Here is an 8,723-nt window from a genome sequence, read left to right on the forward strand (position 1 = left end):
AAAAAGGGATTATCCTCTATGCAACATTATCTCTAGCAATTCAAAGTTCTTACCGACAAGCTAACTACATGTGGATCACCAATAAGTGATGATGATTTGATCATCTGCATTGTGGATGGACTTCCTCCATCTTATCGCTCATTCTCTTCTTCAATTCAGGTTTGTGCTCATACATGTCCTCTTTCTCTTAAAAAATTCTATATTTTATTAATCTATGAGAAAATTAGTCTGGCAGAAGATGCCTCCATGCAATCTACTACCACATTTATTGCCTCAAAACCTGCCAAAATATTCAATCCAAGCTGTGGTTCTACTCATCATGGAAATAATCAGCATCATAACAATGGCCAACGTCCCAATCATCCTTCAAGTGATGGCATCCTTCCGTTTCTTACCAAGCCTTTTTATTTCTTTCCCCCACATGGTCGCTCTTCACATTCTACTTGTCCAACGTATCAAATCAGTTATAAGGTTGGACATATTGCTATCGATTGCTATCATCGCATGGACTATGCATATCAAGGCCATCATGCTTTAGAAAAACTTGCAACTTTGGTAATCGCTTTCTCACTCACTAATAATAATACTTAGTATTCTGACACTGGTGCTACTTACCATATCACTGCCGACCTTAACAAGTTATCTATCTCATCAAAATATAGTGGTTCTGACAGTGTCCAAGTTGGCAACGAATAAGATTTTTCTATCTCTCATGTTGGTTCATCTTTCATCACTAGCTATTAAACTCAATCTCTCAATATTTTTCATTATCCTAAAGCCTCCGTAAATCTCTTATTTGTAAACTATTTCTATCATGATAATAACTATTATTTTTTATTTGATGAATCTGGCTTTGTTGTCAAGGAAAAAGATCCGGCAACAATGTTTGTTCCGTGGGATAATTGAGAATGGACTTTATCCTTTCTGTTACGGGGGAACTAAGCCGCCATGCTCCACGTGACCGGCACGCGCGCCCATGAAGACTACGGCTGTCCTTTGATCCAGCAATCCGACCCCGAGTCGGACATCTTCGGCTCCACAGCCCGACCTCGAGTCGGCTGCCCTTCGATCCAGCAGTCCGGCCCCGAGTCGGACATCTTCGGCTTCGCAGCCCGACCCTGAGTCGGCTGCCCCTTAATCTAGCAATCCGACCCCAAGTCGGATATCCTCAGCAACGCAGCCCGACCCCGAGTCGGCTGCCCCTTAATCTAGCAATCCGACCCCAAGTCGGATATCCTCAGCAACGCAGCCCGACCCCGAGTCAGCTGCCCCCTGATCCAGCACTCCGACCCCGAGTCGGAGATCTCTTGATAACGACAGGCTGCTTCCCAGAGGCACGCCGAGGCCTCCTGCTCCACTACTCCCTGCAACGGCTGTATCCGATGCTGTTCCACGATCTCCTGTATCAGCCGTACAAAGCGGAACTCCACTACGCCCTGTCATGGCCGTACCCAGCGCTGCTCCACGACGCCCTGTAACGGCCATGTCAGTGGCCACTCCATCGCGCCCCACGATGACAAACCCCCCTGAGAGACCCCCCAGCCAGGTATATATGCGGCTGGGGGGAGAAGGGGGGGTAAGCAATATCTTCCAGAGCACTCTCTTGCTTGCTATTATCATCTCTCTTCCTCCTCCAATCTCCTCTGACTTGATCGTCGGAGGGCCCCCACTACCCCAGTGGTGGTGCGAGGCTTGCTTGCAGGTTTCCCGGTGGAAGGTGGAGCACAATCAACATCGACCAAGGCAGCTCAGACGGAATCCCGTTCACACCGCTGTGCCAATCGTTCTCGGTTTAGACCACCAGCAACAGTTGGCGCTAGAGGAAGGGCCCGAATCTTAGAGCGATCGTAATGGCACGGCGAGGTGGTCGTGGAGCTTCCAATGCCTCCGGTCGCGGGGCCTCTCGCGCCTCCGGCCGGGAGGCCGCTGCGTCTCCAACACATTCTCAGCAACACTCTACCGTTCCACCCCCGATTCAGATGGTCGAAGCCGCTCAGTTCGACCAGTTAGCCCAGCAGGTCCGCACCCTCGCGGAGGCGGTGCAGAACCTGCAGGGTGTGATGTCTCGGGCGCCGCAGCGGGCCCAGGAGCCGCTGCTCCCTGAGCGCTCACCTGTCCTCCTTAACCCGCGCTCCTTCCTCTCCCATGGGGAGGAGCGCCGGCGCGAGGAAGATTCTCGAGCACGGTCCATTCTGCCGGGACCGTCCCATCGAAGCTGCGCGGGGTACAAGAGGCGGGCCCGGGCGCATTCCCAGACCCCCCAGTCCTCAAGGAACCCGCGCTCCAGTCGGTCCCCCTCTCGGTGCTCCTTGTCTCCCATCCATTGGTCGCGCTCCCTGGACCGGCGGGTGGACGATCTCCACCGACAACTCCAGGTCCTGAAGGGCCACTCTAAAGATCCCTTCGCCGACTTGGAGATCTCCTCCCAACCGGCGCTCGCCTCGAGGATCCTGCGGACCCCGAATCCGTCGGGGTTTAAAATGCCGGCGATCGAGCCCTATGACGGGGCGGCGGACCCGCGGGATCACGTCGAGAGTTTCAGGACCCTTATGCTCCTCCACGGAGCATCAGGTCCTCTCCTCTGCAAGGCTTTCCCGGCGACCCTCCGTGGCCCGGCAAGGGCGTGGTTCGCCGGCCTGGAGGCTAACTCGATCCAATCCTTTGATCAGTTTACCCGCCTCTTCATCACCCATTTCGCCGTCAGTAGCCGGCGGCGACTGGTCTCCGACTCCCTCTTTGATGTCCGGCAAAACGAGGGAGAAAGCTTGCGGGATTATCTTATCCGCTTCAACAAGGCTACGTTGGAAGTCCGGAACCTGAGCCAGGAGGTGGCTCTTTCAGCCCTGAAGCGTGGCTTCCGAAAGGGCAGACTCACCTTCTCCCTGGACAAACGCCTGCCGCGGAGCTTCCCGGAGCTGTTGTCCCAGGCGAACCAGTATGCGGACGCCGAGGAGGCGGCCACCCACCGGAGCAAGGAGGCCGCCGAGATCCCTCCAAAGCTCGGGAAGAAAAGGCGAAAAGAGGCACGCCAGGGGAGGAGCCCGACGCCTCAACGTCGGCGCAGAAGCCCGTCGCCGGCGAGGAACCACGGCGCCCTACGCCCTCGTTCTCCGCCCCGACGTTTCAACCGGTACACTCCTCTCCTGACTCCCCGGGCCCAGATCCTCATGGAAATCAAGGGGCGAGAGGACCTCCCGGTCCCGAGACAGATGAAGAAGATCCCTGGGAGGAGGCCCTCTCGGGCGTACTGTGAGTACCACCGGGACCACGGCCACGACACCGAAGATTGCTTCCAGCTTCGGGACGAGATCGAGGCTCTCATCCGCCGAGGGCGTCTCGGTCGATACGTGAACGACCGACGTCCCCCCGCAGACTCGCGTCCGGCCGACCCGGCCCCTCCGGAGCCTCGGGAGCAGAATCGACCCGTCGCGGGCGTGATCCATACTATCACTGGGGGCTGCCCCCGGCCCGAGAGGAACGCGGGGGGCTCGACTGAAGCATCAAGGGCAGCCGTCGCAAAGAGGCAGAGGGTCGGTAATGTAATCACTTTTTGTGATGAAGATGTAAAGGGGGTTCAGACCCCCCATGATGATGCCATGGTGATCTCCCTCACTATGGCGAACTATGATGTAAGGCGTGTTCTTGTGGATAGTGGAAGCTCAGCTGATATTTTGTTTTACGAGGCCTTCCAAAAGATGAGCTTGTCCCGACAAGTGTTGCACAAAACATCCACCCCCCTCATAGGATTTACTGGAGACGCTATCTCGGCCGAAGGTGTCATTGAGCTGCCTGTGACTGCGGGCGTTGCACCCACAGAAGCCACGGTGCGGCTCGGGTTCTTGGTCGTCCGTGTTCCCTCGGCCTACAACGCTATCCTCGGACGACCCGGACTGAACGCCCTTCGCGCGGTAGTCTCTACATACCATTTGCTAATGCGGTTCCCCACGGCGGCCGGGATTGGAGAGGTCCGAGGTGACCAACCGACCGCACGGCAATGTTTCCTAGCAACTCTCAAAGGGAAGAAGCCCGTGGAGGCCCTAAGCGTCGAGTCTCTTGACGCCAGAGACGAGGTGGCTTTGCGGCACGGGGAGCCGGCCGAGGGTGTGATCGAAGTTCCCCTTGAAGAGGGTCGCCCGGACCGTACGGTCCGGGTCGGTGCCAACCTCGACTCGGAAGCTCGGCTCAGGTTAGTGGAATTCCTCCGAGCCAATGCTGATGTATTTGCCTGGTCGGCGGCCGATGTACCTGGGATCGACCCGGAGGTCATTTCTCACGCCCTCAACGTCGACCCGACCCACCGACCAGTAAAGCAGAAGAAGAGACACTGTGCCCCGGATCGGATCCGAGTGGTCGACCAGGAGGTAGACAAGCTCTTGGAGGCAGGATTCATAAGGGAGGTCAGCTACCCCGAATGGCTGGCAAATGTCGTACTTGTCCGGAAGGCGAGCGGAAAGTGGAGGATGTGCGTCGACTACACCGACCTGAACAAGGCATGCCCCAAGGATAGCTTTCCGCTTCCGCGGATAGACCAACTGGTCGACGCGACTTCCGGATATCAGCTGCTGTCTTTCATGGACGCCTTCTCCGGCTACAACCAGGTAATGATGGCTCCACAGGACGAGGAGAAAACTGCCTTTATAACAGACCGGGGGCTGTACTGTTACAAGGTAATGCCCTTTGGTCTGAAGAATGCTGGCGCCACTTACCAGCGCCTCGTCAATAAAATCTTCAAGGAGCAGATTGGCCGGAACATGGAGGTGTACGTGGACGATATGCTGGTGAAGAGTCGCCATGCAGACCAGCACATTGCGGATCTGGAGGAGACTTTCGCCACCTTGCGGAAGTTTCGCGTGAAGCTGAACCCAGCGAAGTGCGCCTTTGGTGCTTCGGCCGGGAGGTTCCTCGGTTTCATTGTCAACCAGCGGGGGATCGAGGCCAACCCGGACAAAATCAAGGCCATCCAAGATATGTCCCCTCCGACCAAAGTGAAGGAGGTTCAGGAGCTCGCTGGAAGGGTCGCCGCGCTCGGACGATTTGTGGCAAAATCGGCCGAACGCTGCCAACCGTTCTTCAAGGTGTTGAAGCGCCCGAAAGACTTCCTTTGGACGGCCGAATGTCAAGTGGCATTCGACCAACTCAAGGAGTACTTGGCGTCTCCTCCCCTGCTGTCCAAGCCGCAAGAGGGGGAGATGCTCTACCTCTATCTGGCGGTCTCCCCAACCGCAGTCAGCGCAGTACTGGTTCGGGAAGAGGCAAAGCTCCAGAAGCCTGTGTACTACATCAGCCGGGTCCTACGGAATGCCGAGACGCGGTATACGAAGGCGGAAAAGATCGCCTTCGCGCTGCTCACCGCGGCCAGGAGGCTTCGCCCCTATTTCCAGGCTCATCTTGTCACCCTCTTGACCGATCAACCACTGCGGCAGATCCTCAGCAATCCTGAGAATGCGGGACGGCTGGTGAAGTGGGCAGTAGAACTTGGTGAGTTCGACATCCGCTACCAGCCCCGACCCGCCATCAAGGCCCAGGTGCTCGCGGACTTCCTCGCTGAGTGCACTGTGCAGGAGGCGGAACCTAGGCCGCCGGAAACACCCAGCCTCGACCTCCCAATCTGGACGCTTCACATTGATGGGTCGTCGAACCCCGAAGGTGGAGGGGCCGGGCTGGTCCTTACCAGTTCCGATGGAGTGATAGCCGAGTATGTCTTGAGGTTCGGATTTCCAGTGACCAACAACGAGGCGGAATACGAGGCCCTAGTCACAGGACTCAAACTCACCAAGGAGCTCGGCATCCGGCGTTTGAAGGTCTTCACCGACTCCCAGCTGGTGGTCGGGCAGGTCCAAGGGGAGTTCGAGGCTCGGAGCCCGACCATGCAGAGCTATGTCTGGAAGGTGCAAGCACTCATTCCCGACCTCGGCAGTGTTGACATTCAGCAGGTCCCAAGAAGCGAAAATGCCAGGGCCGACAGGCTGTCCCGCTTGGTGGGCGCAGACGCGCACAACTTATCGAGGGCGATCTACCTGGAGACCCTGGATGCCCCGAGCATCGGCGAGGCCGGAGCGGTGATGGCGATTGATCCGGAGCCATCTTGGATGGACCCGCTCGTCGCCTACCTCGCCGAAGGGATCCTCCCAGAGGACGAAGATCAAGCTCGGCGACTCGTCATGAAGTCCGCCCACTACGTACTCTATGAAGGGAGGCTGTATCGGACCTCGTTCACCGCCCCCCTCTTAAGGTGCCTCCGCCCCTCGGAAGCGGCCTACGCCCTCAGCGAAGTCCACGAAGGCATCTGCGGATCGCACCAGGGGGCTAGGTCCTTGGCGCATAAGATCATGAGGCAAGGCTATTATTGGCCTACCTTGTTGGAGGACTCAAAGGATCATGTACGGAAATGCGACGCCTGCCAGCGCCACGCCAACGTCCAGAGAGTCCCTTCTGTCCCCTTGGCACCAATCACTGCACCCTGGCCCTTCGCCCAGTGGGGAATGGATATCCTCGGACCATTCTCCGTCGCTTCAGCTCAGCGGAAATTTTTGATTGTTGCAATCGACTACTTCACCAAGTGGGTGGAGGCAGAGCCGCTGGCCACTATCACGGAGGTGCAAGTCCGGAAGTTCGTGAAGAAGAACATCATTGTCCGATTTGGGGTACCTCGGGTCCTCATCTCGGATAATGGGCGACAGTTCGACAACAAGCATTTCCGTGACTTCTGCGAGGAGTTCGGGATCGAGCATCGGTTCACATCTGTGTCGCATCCCCAAACCAACGGCGAGGCCGAGGTCACAAATCGGACAATCCTCCAAGGAATCAAAGCGCGAATCGGTCGGACGGGGCAAGCTTGGGTCGAAGAACTCGAGAATGTCCTTTGGGCGTATCGGACCACGCATCGGACCCCTACCGGGGAGACGCCTTTCAGCCTAACCTATGGCACGGAAGCCGTTGTCCCCGTGGAGCTCGGACTCCCCTCACCTCGGGTGGCCGCGCACCGACCCGAGGCCAATTCGGAACAACTCCGAGGGAACCTGGATCTCTTGGAAGAAGCGAGGGAAATGGCGCAGGTTCGGATGGCGATGTATCAGCGGAGGGTGGCCCGATATTACAACTCCAAGGTCCGACCGAAGCTTTTCAGAATCGGAGATCTGGTGCTAAGGCGAGCTAAAGCATCTCGACCTGCGGAAGGTGGGAAACTAGCGCCAAATTGGGAAGGCCCATATAAGATTCGCTGGGTAAACCGACCTGGCTCCTACCAGTTGGAGGCCCTAGATGGTCGAGAAATTCTAAGGAGCTGGAATTTCACTAACCTGCGGATGTATTACCAGTAGAACGACAATGCCAGAAAGACAGTTCAAAAATGTATAACACTTTGCATTTCAATAATTTCTGGTTACAACGGCGTGCTCGTGTGATTACAAGGAATTTCCAGAGGAGAATTAGGGTGTAAAGAAAGTAAAGAAGAGGTGGAGACTCCGAGGAGCTGAAGATCTGGGATCTCGAAACCTCCATCTGAAGCGGTTGCAATCCCGTCGGAAGTGGGTGCTTCCAACCGGAGGCGCCATCGGCGTCTCACGAAAGAGACGAAGAGCCGGCGCGGATGAAGAAGAAGTGGACGAAGGAGAAGTCCACACTGCCTCCAACCGAAGGCGCCATCCACGCCCCACGAAGAGGATGAGGAGCCGCCGCCGACGAAGCTCCCGCTGCCTCCAGAGGAACGCCACCTCCAAGGGATATTCCGGTCCTCCCCAGTGTTAGGGGAGAGAAGGAGTACAAGGGGGAAGAGCATATGGAGGCGCGGTCCCGGATCAGGCGTCTGGTGCAGAGCTCAATCGGGAGGCTGAACTTCAAGGAGGGGAGATGTGATCCCGGATGAAACGCCTAGAGCGGAGTTCCGCCGGGGAGACCCTCCTTGCTGATCCCAGATGAAACGGCTAGTTGGCTGAAGTCGCGAGGGGCGCGCCTCCCGTTCCTTCGGCAGGAGTCTCTCAGCCATGCGCCAGAGAGAAGGTCCACGATCCATGGCAACTTGAACAGCTCCGGCTTGGCAAACTCCATCGCACCTGCACCTGTATTTATAGCCAAACTGCAGCCCCCCGGTCGTTCCGATGCGGGTGGCTCCCATAAATGCGGACGCATTGAATCCGGAGCCGTTCTGGCTCTCGAGGCGTATCTTCCCGCGATTTCCTAAGCGTCATTCTCCTTAATCGCATTCTTTGTGCAGGACACTCCGGGTGGCACGTACCCCTGGGTCCACATATCTCCGCTCGCGCCCAGGCCGCATCCACCTCGAAGAACGCGCGCATCGCGGCCGCTTAACTGACACTCCTCGCAAGCAGCAACTGGCGATCCGATTTCCCAGGTAACGCATCAATTAGCGTTTAATGCCCTTCTGGTGTTCTCCAAGCAACGCTTGGAGAAGAGGAGAAACACGATCGCAGCTGGCCACGGAGAAACCCCGTCGGGCTGCAAGCGACAGGCGCATGGCCAACGAGCGGAATTTCCCGAGGCACGGCCCTCGGATGCCAGGCTAACCCGATGATCATCCCGGGAGCAGACTAGCCTGAAGCCCCGACCGGTCGCCTTGGCTTGCGCCAGCCTTGGCCGACCAACGAGCGGAATCTCCCGAGGCTCGGCCCTCGGATGCCAGGCTAACCCGATGATCATCCCGGGAGCAGACTAGCCTGAAGCCCCGACCGGTCGCCTTGGCTTGCGCCAGCCTTGGCCGACCAACG

This window comes from Phoenix dactylifera, chromosome 12 (genome assembly GCF_051530095.1).
Source record: "Phoenix dactylifera cultivar Ajwa chromosome 12, Ajwa_hap1_PhDact_Kaust_v1.1, whole genome shotgun sequence".
Classification (NCBI taxonomy): Eukaryota; Viridiplantae; Streptophyta; class Magnoliopsida; order Arecales; family Arecaceae; genus Phoenix; species Phoenix dactylifera.